We start from the raw sequence: 18,716 nt of genomic DNA on the forward strand, positions 1-18,716 counted from the left end.
TATATGATTTGAGAGAGAGAATGCTTTGTGGACAGAGCATCAATATGCCTTAAGGCGTTGAGCTTTGCCTCAAGACGAAGCTTGGGCTGATCTCTAATTGCCTCTTGGGTGGAAAGGGAGGGATTAAAACTGGAAAGGGTGTAATCTCCCACGGTGCAGGAAAGTGCCGTTGTTGTTTCTCTTGGTACAAATCATGAACCTGATACATTCTGAGTTGAGTTCCAGTTTTTGTTATCCATTTGGAACAATGCTGATCTTCAATAAAGAAATTCTGGAGGGCTTCTGTGCAAGGATTAGGATGAGTTAGCCTAAGCATTTTTATACCAATTTGACAGTTAATTTCAGTAACACGATCAACAACGCTCAGAATATTAAGTTCCTTTCTCATATTAAGTATCTTTGTGGTACGAGGGCACCCAAGGATTATCCTCAAGGCTTCGTTCTGCAATTTTTCAAGCCCTCCAAGCTTTCTTTCAGGCATCAAAACAAGCAGAGGTGCAGCATAATCCACTAAAGATCTGATGTGTGCAAGGTACATCATTTTTTGATGGTACATTACTACATCACATCAAGGTACATTACTAATCAAGCTGTCAATGTAATCAATTAGAGCTTTAATATAACAATGTGCTTTAATATACTTACTAAGCTCTCTCATCTCATTTTTCTCTTGCAATGTATCTTTGTCATTTATCAATTCTGATAGAAATTACCTACTTAAAATTATCTGTTAGATTAAGGACCTGCCCGAAACGCTGCGCGTACTAGTGGCTTTACAAGAGTGTAAATACTGTACTATCCAATGTATTCTCACAAACCCAATGTACCTTCTTGTATATATATAAATAAATAAATAAATAAATAAATAAATAAATAAATAAATAAATAAATAAATAAATAAATAAATAAATTTTGACAATTCTGACATTGGCACCATAGCCTGAGTGATAACCTGCAACAACCTTGAGAGCTCGGAGCCTCTCTTTATACTGACGACAGAGTCTGAATACAACAGGACCATACAGTGGCACCTCAAGGCCAAGGTATTTGAATCTGTTTATATAGTCAAGCTGGGAGCCATCAGACAGTTGCATCTTGCGAACAGCTCCTCCCTGCCTGGATGGGCGCCGATTTAGTATCTTTGTTTTCTCTGCTGAGATAATTAAACCTAGGTCCTGACATGAGTCTAATACAGAGTTAAGAGTGTTCTGCGTGTTAGCATACCCAGTGGTGTGTATCATTATATCATCAGCATAGCTAATGATGTGGACGTTGGGTTTGCTCGGTACAGAGTTTAACAGCGTGTTTATTAAGATATTAAATAAGGTAGGACTGAGGACACCACCCTGCGGGGTACCTAGTTCAAAGTTTCTTGTTACACTCCTATGCCCCTGGAAAAATACAGATGACTTCCTGTTGGATAAGTAATCCCTGATCCAACAAAGAAGCCGACCACCAATATTCATTCTTGCAAGCTCACTCAAGATAACATGTCTATTTGCAATATCAAAGGCAGACTTAAGATCTAGGAAGGTGGTATATGACTTTTCAGTGTGCAGGGTAAGAAAGGTGGTGATGCAATGATGCACACTCCTTTCATGCATGAAGCCATATATCTGGGGGGATAGCATGGTTCTTATTCTATGGAGGAGACGGTTTAGGACCATTCTCTCGAATGTTTTGCAAATGCAGCTAGTAAGGGAAATTGGGCGGAAAGCATTTTCTTGATTTGGCTTGGGAATTGGAATGATTATACTGTTGGTCCAAGAGTTAGGAAGCTCCCCAGTAACATAGCTCATATTATACAGCTCAAGCAGGGAATTCCCTGGTACTAAAGGGAGCAGACGCAATATGTCATAAGTGATACCATCTTCACCGGGTGATGTGGCTTTGCCTTTGTTTAGGGCCGCGAGTAATTCAAACTCAGTAAATGGTACGTTGCATTCATCTTCCTTGTGGAGCATGAAGTCAACGAGCCTTTCTCGATTTCCGTAACCAGCATTTAATCTGAACTGTATGTCTGGGGGAAGATTATTGAAGCTAGAGGTGGTTGCCCAAGCATCGACTAACTCGTTTGCTCTGTGTAGAGGGTGAGGGTGTGCTACTTGGCCGATCTTATCGCCTTTAATTCTTTTAATATCCTTCCATGCCTGGCTGAGGGGGGTGTAAGAGTTGAAACTGTTAACAAAAGTTTCCCAGTTATCTTGCCTGAGCTCTGTCATGCGCTCCCTCGCCTTGGCTAGGGCTTTCTGAAAGAGCTTGAGCATTGCTGGCGTACGTGTTTCCCTATATGCAAGCCCAAATCGTCTGGCAGTGCGTTTCAAAGTACGCAGTTTGGGGTCATTGTAATAGGCATGGCGTTTATTACCTTTCATATTGTTCCGACTATTGGATGGTGCAGGGGGCCGACCTAAAGGGTCAGCAAACATCAGAATGCTCTGTACTAGACCGTCGTTAAATGTCTGGACTGTGGAGGGATCATAAGTGTACCACTCTGACACATGAGCAACAAAGTCTTCACGTCGAGCAGGAGGAACACTGAACCGTTTGCGTTTGAAAGTCCCACCGGGCAGGATGGTATTTTATTTTATTTATTTATTTATGCATATACAAGAAGGTACATTGGGAATGTGAGGATACATAATAAGGTAATTACAGTCTTGTAAAGCCACTAGTACGCGCAGCGTTTCAGGCAGGTCCTTAATCTAAGAAAATTTTAAGTAGGTAAATACTTGCAAAATTTATAGACAAAAAAAATGATAACAGTTACATGGAATGAAAAAAAAGATGAGAGAAAATTGTAGGTACAGTATATTAAAGCACATAGGTAGCTAAGATTGATTGCAATGACAGCTTGAATGGTAGTTAACAAAAATTTGTAGGCACAATACAGCAGAAACAATATAAGATTGATTGCAATGACAGCTTGAATGGTAGTTGACAAAAATTGGTAGTCACAATACAGCATATGGCTAGCACATAAAAGAAGACAGCAATGAACACAATGATAAGGTTGTTTGATACTACATAAAAATTAGGAGATTGGGTAACACTAGGTACAGAGCAAATTTAAAGCTCAGTGTAGGAAACTAAGAAGATGAAATTAGGTACTTTTTGGTTTTGCTTTTAAATAAGGCAAAAGTTTTACAGTTTTTCAATTCACTATGGAGTGAGTTCCATAGACTAGGTCCCTTAATTTGCATAGAGTGTTTACACAGATTAAGTTTGACCCTGGGGATATCAAAGAGATATTTATTTCTGGTGTGGTGATAATGGGTCCTATTACATCTGTCCAGGGAGAGTTTCAGAGCATGGTTTGCATTTAAGAACAGGGTTTTGTAAATGTAATTGACACAAGAGAATGTGTGGAGGGAGTTAATATTTAGCAAGTTTAGATTTAAACAATGGAGCTGAGTGTTGTCTGAAAGCAGAGTTAGTTATTATTCTGATAGCAGATTTTTGCTGCATGATGATGGGCTTAAGGTGGTTTGCAGTGGTAGACCCCCATACACAGATACCATAATTAAGATAGGGGTAGATTAGTGCATAATATAGTGAGAGGAGAGCAGAGTTAGGAACATAATATCTGATTTTGGAGAGTATACCAACTGTCTTAGAGACTTTCTTAGTTATGTGTTGAATGTGGGTGCTGAAGTTGAGTCTCTTGTCTAGGAATAGGCCAAGAAACTTGCCATCATTTTTATTACTGATATTAATGTTGTCTATCTGTAGCTGAATTGCATTTGATGATTTGCTTCCAAATAAGATGTAGTAAGTCTTTTCGATGTTTAATGTTAGTTTGTTCGTTGACATCCATAAGTGGACTTTTTTTAATTCATTATTCACAACATTATTTAGTGTATGTGGGTTGAGGTCTGAATAGATAAGGGTAGTATCGTCAGCAAACAATATAGGTTTGAGAATATTAGAGACATTAGGCAGATCGTTTATATATATAAGAAATAGAAGAGGTCCTAAGATACTGCCCTGTGGCACTCCAACGGTAATTAGTAGAGTGGAAGAAGTTGTATCATTGATGGTTACATATTGGTGTCTGTCACTAAGATAGGATCGGATGTAGTCAAGGGCATTTCCTATACATAGAGTAGTCAATCTAGGGTGATGATCTGACAACAAATCTGATACAATAGATGATGTGCACCAGACGTGAGAGACGTTGAAACCAACACAGAGGTCTAGAATGCCTCCACAAATATGCGTGGGTTCAAGGTCACCCACAATCTGCACATCTTGGTGACTATTTAGTAGCGACAGCAGTTGATTCCCATTACCGTTACTGAAGCGAGAGCCACCAATGTCCTTGTGTCTAGCATTGTAGTCACCAAGAATGATGGTTGGCTCTGCTTGAGCGCAGGCCGGAAGATCAATATAATTTAACTTTCCTGCTGGAGCATATAGATTAAATACATTGAGAACAGAGTTGCCCACATAGATCCTCACTCCATGATACTGTTGACCGGCAGTTTGTTTTTCTGGCAGAAGTTGATGGGGTAGGGATTGTTTGATGTATAGAATGCAAGAGTTACTAGATCTGAGGTTGTAAGAAACAAATGAGGGCAATTTCGGGGGTGAGGATCTTGCGGGAACTCTGCACTCCTGGAGACATACAATATCGATGTGTTCAGTTGTTACTTTGTGATGTAAATCTGAGAACCTTTTTTTGAGGGACGCAATGTTCCAGCTAATGATGGATAACTTAGTTAATTGTGCATTTAAAGTCAGCATTATATATTGATATTATTAGTTCACTTAATATTTATTATCTATATACATATTATCTATTGCACTACGGTATAAGTCCAGGAACATTTCTTAGTTTATTACCAATGTCACACATTTGCATCCAATGGTCTAGTACAATTTGTCTGTCATTTCCAGCTATAGAGTCGTTTTGAACATACTTTAGCACAACTTTGGCAGTTAACCTGCGTGGAGGGGCTCCACTACACAAGGTTTCAAGATCACTAGAAGTTTCCCCTGATGGGCAAGCGAACACATGTTTGGAGGGTTCAGGGGTGGAAGGGGGAGTTTGGCGGTCATTGCTTACAAATCCCCTCATACACGTGACCATCATCGAAATATCGCTGGTGGATTTTTTCTCATGTTGGAGTTGCTCTTGCAGCCGCTCCGTTTGCTGCTGGTGTTCCTGCAACCGGTCACTAAGGACAACCACTGCTTGAACAGTGGAGCAACCCAAGGGCGAGGTGGTAGGGAGGCTGAGGTTGCGATCTCACATTCCTTATGTACATTCTTGTATATGCATAAATAAATAAATAAATAAATAAATAAATAAATAAATAAATCTGTCTCATTTTGATCCAGTTCCTTATCCCCCACTTCCCCCTGGACTGTGGGGTCCAGCTGTGGATGGTGGTCTCACAGTAGGTGACATTATCCCAGAACCGGGAAGTGGCCACTCTACATCAGGGTGGCCGCTTCCTGGTTCTGGGATAATCACTTTAATGATCAAAATTGCAGGTATTATACAGCACATGATGTAAACAATGTTTTAACGTGTAATCACAATGTTTCTGTAATTAACTTGAATGTAAGATCTCTAAGCAAACACTTTGATGATGTTAATGCCCTGATTCAAACAGTTAAACAAAACAAAACAAATTCAAACAAAACCTATATTGTTTGCTGATGATACTACCCTCATCTATTCAGACCCCAACCCACATACACTAAATAATGTTGTGAATAATGAATTAAAAAGAGTCTACTTATGGATGTCAACTAACAAACTAACACTAAACATAGAAAAGACCTACTACATCTTATTTGGAAGCAAATCATCGAATGCAATTCAGCTACAGATAGACAACATTAACATCAGTAATAAAAATGATGGAAAGTTTCTTGGCCTATTCCTAGACAAGAGACTCAACTTCAGCACCCACATTCAACACTGTGGTGTTTGTGTGTTACTGAGGAAGTCTTGATTGTAGGGTTGATATAAAGTCATTGCTTAGTTACTGACTTTACTAGTTAAACTTTTTTTTTTTTTTTTTTTTTTTTTTTTTATTTTTATAAAAGAATACACAATGTACAAAACAGATACCCGCCGAACAAACAAGTTATGAACATACACAGGACAATATAACAAAGGAAGTAAACCACGGATACACTAAACATACCCAACAAAAACCAAGAAAGAAAACACATGACACAAGGCACAAAAAAAAAAAAAGAGAACCCAGAAATGGGGACAGTATGTACCACAAAAAACAGAACATGTCATTAATAGCACACAATAGAAATAACATAAAACATAGGCACATCCACACAACCTTAAGTGCAGAAATACAAAAGGAGAACGCACATACAAGCCCAGCCCAACAACCCAAACACAGGTGCATAAAAGTATAGAACAACAGGCCTCCGAAACCCCTAAGAGGCAAAATTACAAAACTACATTAAACAAAAAACATGGAAATACATACATTGAAAGTCAAACAGAAATAACTGAGTACATTTCTTTTTTCTTACTCCGGTTCCTCAAGCATAATTAAAAAGACATAATACAAAGGCAGAACACAAAACACAAATCAAGAAAGAACAGATAAATAATACATAAATAGCACAAGGCAAAGTACATGGCACATAAAAAGAGAAATAACAATCAGTAATGGCAAAAAAACACTCATAACACAGGAACAGTAGTACATGAAAAGGGGGGGGGGGGAGGACAAAACCTAACCCGGGCACCCCAACCCCCCCACACAGAAAATCACAAAAGACAGAAGAGGCACGCTCCAAAGACAGAGGAGCACATAAACATACATACCATAAAGAACAACAATGCACAAAACATAAAACCCATACAAGGCAAACAAAAAGGCCCACGCAGGAGCCAGGGAAAACATAAAAACCACACCCACACACAAGCACACCCAAACGAAACACACACCCACAGGAGCAACCACAACAGAACAAAACAACCACACACACACACACACACACACACCCCGCCCAACCCCCGCCGAGGAGGCCCATCGGAGGACCGGGGACCGAAAACAAACCGGAACAAGACCCACCCAACCAACCCACAGCCAACATCCACGAGCCCAACCCACGACCAATCACTCAAAAGCAGCCCCACGAACATACGCACCAGTAAACCAACCATAAAAATCATCCGGAAAAGCACGCTGCAGCCACCACCAGGTGAACCGTAAGCGCCCTCTCAAAAACCCCAAAACCCTATCAACCCCATAACCCTCCCTCCGGCCAACCCACACACAATACACATAGTCAGCGACAAGAAGACAGAGCGTATTACGCACCCGTCGAGAGCCCCGCGGAAAAGACAAAAACAAAAACGGCAAAAAACCACCCCGACATCCCGGCCCACAAACCACGGCCAACACAGCACGAAACCAAGCAAGCAAACCACTCAGCCTCTCACAAAAATAGAAAACATGTAACTGAGTTTCAGGCAAACCACAGTGGACACATGCGTCAGAGGCACGCAAACCCAGCATGCACAACCGGTCATTTGTCGCCAACGACAAATGCAACATGCGAAACAACAACTCCCGCTGCTGCGGCGCCAAAAACCGCGCCCCTAACGCCGCCCACACCTCCCCCCAATCCCAACACGGGAATAAAGACTCCACCCGCGGCTGAACACGACAAAATAGAACCCCATAAATCGCCTTCACTGAGAGAGACATATAACCCGGACAACGACAGACAGCCCGAAGAATGTCTACCGCCCAGGAGTAAACAGGAGGGGTACAAAAGGCCACCTCCCGACAAACACCGCAATCCACCAAAAAACTAAACCGGACCGAACAATAAAAAATACACAAAGCATTGAGCCCCCCACCCAACGCTAAACCCTGACGCAACGAGACCCAGAACAGCGCCCGAGCCCTGGTAAACACATCAGGAATACCAACCCCACCTTCCCGCACCGCTAACACCAACGTCGAGCGACGAACCGGGTGGTAACGACCACACCACACGTACCTATAAACCTGACGTTCCAACCCCAGAGCCAGCCGGCGATCTAGGGGGAAACACCGAGCCACGAACCAGACACGTGACAGAACTTTACAAGTAACAAGCAACGCCCGCTGATAAATTGTTAACGGGCGCGCAGCCAACAACCCAACCGCAACACCAACACTACGAGAAACCGCACCCCAATTAAATTCCAAAGATCTCTCGTAAGAAGCGAACCAGGTGATCCCCAGAACTCGCAGAGAGGAGACCACCGGAAACCAAGACCCCTCCCACACAAGGCGAGAGGACCACCCACCGATACCCATAAGACCAGATTTGGCACGATTGACCTGGGCCCCAGTGGCCAACTCAAACCTCTCAACCACGACCTGGACAGCCCGAACAGAACCAGCAGAGGCCACGAACAGGATGGTATCATCCGCATAACCGCAGATGGGTAACCGAAGATCAGAAGGCAGCCGGGGGGGACGGATCAACGCACAAGCCTTGACCGCCCGAAAAAAAGGCTCCTGAAAGAGCACATAAAGGAGCATGGAAAGCGGACAACCCTGCCTCACCGAACGGCGGACAGGGAAAGGAGCACTCAAGAACCCATTGATGCAAACCCGACTGCAACACTGAGCGTACAACATACGCACCCAACGAACAAACAAAGGCGGAAAACCAAGCCTCTCTAACACACGAAAAACAAAAGCTAACGAAACACGGTCAAAAGCCTTAGACCAATCCAGGCAAAGCATCGCTGCAGACAAGCGAGAGCCCGACACGTACAGAAGCACATCCCGAAATAACGCATTGCACTGCAGTAACGAGCGACCTGGAACACCACAAAACTGTTCCACGGAAACCACAGACGCAACCACACGGCGACACCGACCAGCTAAAATCTTGGACAGGATCTTATAGTCCACATTCAACAAAGTAATGGGTCTCCAGTTCGAGAAGAACCGCAAATCGCCCGGCTTCGGGAGCAGCCGCACAATCCCAACGCACTGAGATACAGGCAGAACGCACCCCCGGAGGCAAGTCCGGACCACCTCCAAAAGAACATCACCCAACACATCCCAAAAGGCAACATAAAACTCGACAGGAAGACCATCCGAGCCCGGCACCTTCCCGGAACGAAATGACCTCACCACACCGAAAAGCTCCCCCAACGAAACATCTTCCTCCAAACCAACACAATCAGCAGCAGACAACCCCGGAGCACAACCACCCAAAAAACCTTCCGCAATCGCGTCGTCCCCTACCACCTCCCCATAGAGCGCAACCAACTCTTGCCGCACATAATGCAACACACCACCGGTGTCCGAAACAACAGACCCATCCGGCCTTTGCAGAGCCGTAAAAAGAACACCGTCCCGCGCAGCCTTCACCTTCCCTAAAAGATAAGGAGAGAGCCGTTCCCCGTCAACACGTTCACTCACACGAGCACGCACACGAACACCCTCGGCCCACTCATTCCGCAAACCACAAATACGCTCCTTACACTCCGCAATCTCCCCAAAACAGTCAATCCCAGCATTGTACCGCACATACAACCGCGAAAGCCTCGCCTGGAACAACCGCAGCAACCCAAACCTTCCAGCAGCCTCACGTTTGGCAGCCACCCGAAAAAACAACCGACATTGCTCCTTACACCACTCCCACCAATCTAAAACAGAAGGAAAATCACACCGCCGGGCGAGAACCCCGACCCACCAAACCCGAAACTGCCCACAAACCCTCGGAGAACGCAACAACCCACAATTCAGCTTCCACCACCCCGCGCCGACCCGTACCCGACTGGGCACACCAACCCGGACCACCACGAGACTATGGTCCGAGAAAGCAACCGGGACAGTGTGGAAAGCAAACACAGAACACCCCCCGCCAGTAACATACACGCGATCAATCCGCGAACGCGCCCCATGCGCAGCAAAAGTAAAGGACAACTCGCCCCCATAGAGCACAGCAGCATCCTTGAAACCGCAAGAACGCACCACCTCCAGCAGCGCACCCGAGACATTCTGCGGGCGGGCGCTACTACAGTCCCGCGCACTCGTCACACAGTTAAAATCACCACCAAAAACCATACTCCGCGTATCATGACGCAGGAAAGGGAGAAGCCCCACCCGAAAAAACTCCTCCCGTTCCCGACGGCGAGCCACCCCCGAGGGGGCGTACACCGTCAGGAACGGAAGAACGACCCCCAAAAACTCAACCCTCACAAACAAAACCCGCCCATCTTCATCCATCTCCGTGTGAAGCACGGAGAAGGAAGCCCTCCTAGAAAACAACATAAGCGTCCCCCCGAAGGACGTCCTCGGCGGGTTGAGCACAACATGAAAATGCGCACTTAAACACTGCAGCACAGACACCTCACGAACATTATGCTCCTGGATCAGAGCCACATCCACACGCTGCTCCTGCAGAACATCCAACAGGCCCAACTGGACCCCAAGATCATTCAAACCACGAACATTCAAAGACGCACAGACAACAGAGGGCGCCATCGGGAGAACCTCAGGACACCCCCAACCCAACGCGTCCCCCAGGGGACGCAACCGCACCCGCAGCGGGAGCCACATCCACACCACCAGGCTCAACCCCCTGCCGCACCCTGGAAGACGACCGGCCAGGAACCGCCTTCAAAATCACAGGAGATACACCATGCGAAGAGGGCGCCCCAGGCGTCGAGGACACCATCCACAGTTTTTCCACTTCCTCCGCTGCCCCGAGCCCGACACCACGCTCAATGTCCCGCTCATCCCCAGATCCCGCTTCCGAAGGGGGAGGAGGAACCACTGGAGAAGCGGAGGGAGGAGCACCAGCCAAAGGCACACCACCCGAAGCCTCGATCCTCTTCCCAGGGGGGCCCCTGCTGCGCGACCGATCCCTCGGAGCGCGCTTTCGTCGAGGAACAGAAGAGCCCAATGCAACCACAGGAGGCACAGCACAAGCGACAGCAGGCGGCTGCGCCACGGCACCAGCATCAGGAACACCGCTAGGCTGGCCGTCAGGAGACACAGTATCAACACCGCCCCTGGCCTCGGGAAGCACACTGGCCACTGCACACGGGTCGCCCTCCGGCACTACACCACACACGTCGGATTTCAAGGAGACACTCGGGTCGCGATGTACCTCCGCCGCCACCAGCATAGGCGCACCCGAAGCAGGAGCCGCGAGAGCATCAGAGTCAACAGACAGAGCAGAGGACCCAGCAGCAGACGGAGAGGTAGGGACAGCTGGGGACGACGCCTCCAGAGGCACACCCACAGAGCCCGGGCCCGCTGGGGGCGCCCCAGCCTCCGGCAGAAGTGGAAAATCATCCGCATGGAAAACCGATGGGTCCTCCGGGCGAGGGGCACGGCAAGCTGCAGCGAAATGGCCTACCTCACCACACCGGAAACAGGAGCGAGTCTGCCCCTGGTAGAACACACGCACATAAAACCCACACACAGCCACCCGAGAGGGAATAGCCCCAGAGAGCCGCATGCGCAAAGTACGGGCACCCATACGGAGCCCCTTCAGGCGCCCACGAAGCAGACAGGCATGACGCTGCCCCACCACCTCACCATACCGACGGAACGCGGCGGACAGCTCCTCCTCAGGAAACTGCACCGGCGCACCATGAACGCTCACATACGTCAGGGGGCCCCACGGATCGGAGACCTCCACCGTCACAGCAGAACCTGGAAGTACATGCGTCCGTGTACCCCATCGACGCACAAACAGCTGATACACCTGCGCCGAGGAGAATGTCACCGCCACCCGGGTAGGGGAAAGTTTCTCAACACCGTAGAGATCTTGGTACTCAACACGCATGACGTCCATAAGGGCAACCTCCACCAAGGGCCAGTCAATGGGGGCCGAGAAATCAAGCCGGGCGGTGTCGACCCGGCGAACACGGCCACCACTAGTCGACGCCATGACACCCGCCAGGCCCCGGCCAATGGCCGCACCACACCGTCAACAAGACGACCACCACGCAGCAGGTACAGGTCAACACTGACAGCCCGGGCCGAACGTCAGCGCCCTCCGGTAGCAGAGCGGCCATTTACTAGTTAAACTGATACATGACTAGTAGCTACCAAGCTTGGCGGGCGTCCTGTACGCTCTTGTTTACCTTCTCTGGCGTCTGCTCCGCCACACATAGAAAACGGATGGTACCATTTTCTGTGAACATGACAAACACATATCAAATCAAATCAAATCAAATCAAATGTTTATTTAGGTAAGGTACTTACATACAAGAGATTTTACAAAGAGTGATAGATTTATAAATAGGGCTAGTACATACAATGCCTAAAGCCACTATTACGCAAAGCGTTTTTTTTTTTTTTTTTGAGATATATACAAGAGTTGTTACATTCTTGTACAGCCACTAGTACGCGTAGCGTTTCGGGCAGGTCCCTGGAATACGATCCCCTGCCGCGAAGAATCGTTTTTTCATCCAAGTACACATTTTACTGTTGAGTTAAACAGAGGCTACAGTTAAGGAATTGCGCCCAGTAAATCCTCCCCGGCCAGGATACGAACCCATGACATAGCGCTCGCGGAACGCCAGGCGAGTGTCTTACCACTACACCACGGAGACTGTTTCGGGCATGAAAAACTTAAATGACTAAAGCTTAATACTAAAGTACTTGGGAACTAAAGGCACTAAAGTATCTTGGGAAGGCCCAAGTAAAGATGAAAGAACGAAACGATGCTAAGGCTAAGTGGCGGGTATTTCAGCCTGGCGACCCTGTCCTGGTATTAAAGCCTCGACTAGGGAACACTATGTCCCACAAGTACGAAGGCCCCTACATTGTGACAGAAAAGACTGGGGACCTCACGTACAAAGTGAGGCACTCTGACAAGCGTAACCAGGTAATGCTCGTACATGTAAATCAGCTGAAGAAGTTCCAGGGCCCCAGGCCCATTGCACTAACCAATGTTTCCATTTCCAGTGAGGGAGGGAATGATTGTTCTGGGGACCCAACTAATCTCATTCTCAATAATTCTAGTTCTGTGAATGATGTGGAGGAGGGACTGTCCCATTTGCATATGGCCCAACGTGAAGAGGTGCAGTCGTTACTTGAAGAATTCTCCAGTCCGTTTGGAGAGGTCCCGACCCAGACTGATGCCATTTGCCATGATATCAAGTTGACGGACTACAGCCCCATTCACCTTCAACCCTATCGGATGAGTCCAGAAAAGGCCAACGTACGGAAGGAGGTCGACTTCTTGCTCCAGCACGCCCTCATCCGGCCGTGCCAGGGCTCTTGGTACTCACCCTGCCTTTTGGTCCCCAAAGCAGACGGCTCCTGGCGATTATGCACTGACTATCGGCAGCTCAATAAGGTGACCATTGTGGATGCCTACCCGCTGCCCCTCCTCGAGGACTGCATCCACGAGCTGGGAAACGCCAAGTACGTCTCGAAATTCGACCTCTCGAGTGGGGGTATTATCAAATCCCGCTCACTGAACGTGCTAAACAACTAACTGCGTTCGTGACACCCGAGGGTGTTTTTGAGTATCAAGTGTTACCGTTCGGCTTGCGTAATGTCGCTGCCACGTTCCAGAGACTCATGAACTCTTTGCTCGCTAATGGGCCAAATTGTCGGGCGTATTTAGATGATATCGTGCTCTTTGACAGTAATTGGGCTGACCACATAGCTAGGTTACGCCAGTTGTTCACAATTTTAAAGAACGCAAATCTAACCTTAAATGCAAAAAAGTGTCATTTTGGCCAAGGCACAGTGACATAACTCGGTTATGAAGTGGGCCAAGGAAAAGTGTTACCTCGGCAAGATAAAATCAGTGCCATTCTGGAGTATCCGGTGCTAAAGTCTAAAAAGGACGTTCAAAGATTTCTCGGTATGTGTGCGTACTATCGACGCTTTTGTCAGAACTTTTCCAGTGTTGCCACTCCTCTCACAGACTTGTTGTGGAAGGCCGTTAAATTTAAGTGGTGATCAGACTGTGCAGAGGCATTTAAAAATTTGAAATTGATCTTAGCTTCCGCCCCAGTGCTTGCTAGTCCAAGGTTCGACCGACCGTTTAAAATTCATGTTGACGCGTCTGACTCAGGTGCTGGTGCAGTGTTGTTGCAAACTGGGGATGATCAGGTGGAACACCCAGTATATTACTACTCTGTGAAATTTAACAAGGCACAACGCAATTATTCAGTGGTAGAAAAAGAGGCGTTGGCGCTAGTGTTAACATGTAAAAAGTTCGAAGTTTACCTCACAGGTAATATAGTGGAAGTGTACACGGGCCATAACCCACTAGTCTTCCTGAATCAGATGAAGGGGAAGAATAAACACATCCTCAGGTGGGCATTGTACCTACAGGACTTCAATCTTTCCATTACCCACCTACCGAGCCGGCTCAACGTGATAGCCGACGGTCTGTCCAGGTTGCCTGAATAACATTCATCTGGGACACAGGAAGCCATTTACCAACTGTCATGCTTTAGTTATTTTTTTTTTAGGTTCTCCCGTGACATTAAATATTCCGTGTCCAATTTATTTACTTCCCTGTTTTTTGTGTATGTGTTTTTTTTCAGAGAACTTCTTTGTATTTTTCTTGCAGAGAAATTGTTTGTTTTGATTGATTTTTTTTTTGTCATAAATTTTCCTTTTTATTCTCTGTATACTCTTACAAAAAAATATGACTACTATTCTAGTAGTCATATTTTTTTTTCTCTGAAGGGGGGAGGAGTGTTACGACCCTGGGTTCCTCAGTGGAAACCAGAGGTCAAAATTGAGCTATTAAACTTTCTTATAGTATAGTTGGGCGCATCACGAGCTGCAATTGTTTGTATCTTCCCTGCCAGACGTAAGACTATTCTTGTTTCTCAAAGAGCATTTAAAGACGGAGCTTGGGGTTGATTATTAAATAATAACATAGGCACCAACTATGTTTACTAATACTTTCTAATCATTTGTAAAGTAAACCTGAGTAAACTTGGTATAGGGCTGCGGTACGATTAGTTGAGCAGTCTGCCGGCAGTGAGCCAGCTGGGGAAAAGGAGACTGAGAGTCTTTCTTTTTCTGAGCTGGCGTTGGGTGGATAGGATCCTCCTACCCTTCCTCCTCGTTTCCTTATTTCTGTGTCTTGTTCAAGCTAAGTATATACTGTGTACATTATTCATTTTCTGGCATACACGTGTTCTATGTGTAGAGTAGTATACTTTGTGTGTAGTAGGTGTCTTTAGAGTTTATATTGCTAGTTATTCTAAAGGGGGTCCCAGTGGAACCACGTGGTCTCCCTACCCTAAGCTGACTCTAGCCTCAAGTGTTTCCCTAGTAGAACTTTACCCTAGCTTGTGTTCAGTGTAAAACCTTGTATCCTGTTTATGTGGACCAAGGCTTTTAACGTAAGATAGTGTGGTAAAGTAATTATTATTTTTGTTATTGGTGTGAATGTATATGGGGGTGGTGGGGGTTAATAAATAAGTAAGTGAAGTAAGAGAATATCAGTTCTTCCTGTGTAGGAGATCTTAATAAATCAACCTCTAGACTGACCTTGTGTGTAGCCAAGTATTCAGCACTGCTTATAGTTTTATTTGGGGGCCGGGCCTTTTAGATCTCCCATTTTGATAACTCTTAATGCTTACTATTGCCCCTACATCCAGATAATACTAGGCCCCATAGTACAGACACTCCTTTATATAACAACAGACAGGGAAGAAGAGAGGACAAATGGTTTGAGAAGACGGCCCTCATGGTGTTTGTCAGAATATCCCCCCAGTGGGTATGCCGACAGTTGAAATCACCCAACAGGAGCACAGGCTCTAGCAAGGAGTCCAATAGGTGCCTAAGATCAGGAAGAGAAAGCAGGACATTTGGGGGAAGATAAATGGAACAGACTGTAAGCTATTTACTCACAAAGATACGGGCCACAGAACATTGAATAGGCGACTGAAAAAGTAAGGGAACGAAGGGAATATCAGTAGAACAATCAGCTTGACTAGAAAAAGACAGCAACTCCTCTACCGCCTGCGTCAAATCCGTAATCAAAACCCAGATGCGATTCATCAGTGCTTCGTTAGAGATGGCTTGATTAAAGTGAGAAAGACTGCAGGGGTAAAATGTTTACAATTGCTAATGAAGATAACCTCAACACTTTCCTCTCCCAATGTGGTTTGTCTCACCTTATTATCACTCTCAATGAGTCAACATAATTAACCATAATTAACCCCCCTTGTCACCTAGTGCGGGCTACGTATCCAAAGTCTCTTTGTTACACTCTTTTAAATTAAATTTTAATTTAATTTATATTAGTCATTTATTGGACTTAATTAATTGAGTGCATTATTATGTTGTTTAGTTCTTATTAATTATAGGATCATAACTAAACTTTTTATAGTTAATAATCATTAGATTAAATTTGCCTATGTTTATTATTCAATTTTTTTCTTTGCTTTCATATATTACCTAGGTTGCTTAGCTTCGCCATACTCCCTTACTCCATTGTACCCCTGGCTTTGCCTGTGTCTCAAAATGCAAATTATTACTTACAGTATACCTAAGAGTACTTGTAAGCAATCTACCTCATTTTTCTTTTTTTGTTAATTTTGTGTTTGTCTTGTATAGTCTTGTTTATATATTTATTCCCCCCCCCCTTTTATATAAAAATTCTATTTTGTAATTGCCTTTTTTGACTTGTTTTCTTACAACCAGCCTTCTTATGCAAACAAGTATAGACCCAGAACTGAACCTCATATCCACTATCTATGACAATAATCACTTTAATGATCAAATTTGCAGATATTTTACTGCACATGATGTAAACAATGTATTAACACATAATCACAATATCTCTGTAATTAACTTGAATTTAAGATCTCTAAGCAAACACTTCGATGATGTTAGTGCCTTGATTGAAACTGTTGACAACAAATTCTCTTTTATTATACTTACTGAAACGTGGTTAAAAGAGGATACTACTCAACTCTTTAACTCTGACACTGCTTTTGAGTTCAATAGGTTCTTCTCTTCCATTGGGTCATCCCTTGCAAATGATATTCCATCTTCCAGTACTATCTTACAGGTAACTATCCACAGTCTTTGTACCTAATGCCTACTAATTCCACTGATGTTACTGACATAATCCTTATTTTCCTTATACTTCCTACTTCCTTATAATTTTATTTTGATAATTTATATAAAAATATTTATATAAATATTATTATATATAATTTATTATTGATAATTGCCGTGCCGTTGCCTACTAACTACTTGACGCTGACATTAACTACTTCTATTAGTTTCCCACGGAGGAGGCGTCCGATTGTTCCAGGAGTTAGCACTTATATATTGTATCTGACAGTACCATCACTAGGCTACTCGGTTACTCCCACTCAGTTATGCTGGAGCTTCATTCAATTCTACCCATTCCTACCTTACGCAACAGGTGTCGCATCTAGTTATTGCTGTCTTATATGTGCTGTCAATCTTCTGTATGGTGTATATTAATCTTGTTTAAATTACTAATCAAGCTGTCAATGTAATCAATCAGAGCTTTAATGTAACAATGTGCTTTAATATACTTACTAAGCTCTCTCATCTCATTTTTCTCTTGCAATGTATCTTTATTATTTATCAATTCTGATAGAAATTACCTACTTAAAATTATCTGCTAGATTAAGGACCTGCCCGAAACGCTGCGCGTACTAGTGGCTTTACAAGAATGTAAATACTGTACTATCCAATGTATTCTCACAAACCCAATGTACCTTCTTGTATATATATATATAAATAAAAATAAATAAATAAATAAATCTCCACTCTCGCAGCCTAAGTTGCCAGCAGTACGCTTTGATGCGGGTCCCACGCACCTGTGCCTTTGCTTTTCACGATTCCTCTGCACACCAGCTCCTGCCCACCCTTACTGCTTTAATACTTCCAGATCCACAATAGAATTAGGACGAGGAAAACCTGTGATGATGGACCACGGCTCTCATGCCCACCGTGCGAGGTATCCTGGGAGTTTTTTTTTTTTATTATTATTATTTTCTACCACAGACGTGGCCACACATTTACAATGCTAACCAGCATATATACATTTTCTTCTGTCCTCCATGGACAGGGTTAGAGAAATGTTAAACATAGAGTTCAAGGGTTTATTGAACACTCAACCACAGAAGGTGATTCGGTGCTTTTAAAATGCTAAGCTAACCTACATACGTAAATACATAGATACACAGATTTACGTATGCCCTACATAAAGTGTTTGATGTGACTTTTACATAGTGTCATTAATGTACATTCACAAAGGTGAAATGTAATTCTGATCAGCTTCCATATATACTTTATACCCATACATATACATACATATACACACACATGCATTCACATACATCTGTCTCATTTACTCTGACAGGGTGAGATAGCTGATAAAGAAACTAGTGTGCAATTAAGCACTTAATCACTGAAGGTGATGAAGGTGCTTTTACAAGCTCAGGTTATATAGTTACATCATATAACATTGAATAAATGATATATTGAATATAACATTGAATAAGTGATATATTACATGGTCAATCTTGGATACAAGTCCAATATATCATCAAGTGTTCCAGTACTCATATAGTAATTACAGAGTTCAGCATACCTTAGCCCAGGAGGGCGAAAGTCAGTCAGTATGGGACATTCTACAATCCGACACGCTTCTAAGCTGACGCCTCCACTCCACACCCGCGGGGCTCACCACAGCGACAATGAACAACACGGGGTCGACCCTGGGGA

The 18,716-nt window shown here is 44.5% G+C and overlaps 1 long non-coding RNA gene across 1 annotated transcript; it reads left to right on the forward strand.

Annotated features, from left to right (window-relative positions):
* Nucleotides 1–957: 957 nt before the first annotated feature.
* Nucleotides 958–17,755, forward strand: LOC138364572 (uncharacterized). The gene is made up of 2 exons (XR_011228441.1): nt 958–1,043; nt 12,987–17,755. It is a non-coding gene; the product is annotated as an uncharacterized lncRNA (long non-coding RNA).
* Nucleotides 17,756–18,716: the final 961 nt, after the last annotated feature.

Source organism: Procambarus clarkii, chromosome 14 (assembly GCF_040958095.1).
Source record: "Procambarus clarkii isolate CNS0578487 chromosome 14, FALCON_Pclarkii_2.0, whole genome shotgun sequence".
NCBI classification, from domain to species: domain Eukaryota; kingdom Metazoa; phylum Arthropoda; class Malacostraca; order Decapoda; family Cambaridae; genus Procambarus; species Procambarus clarkii.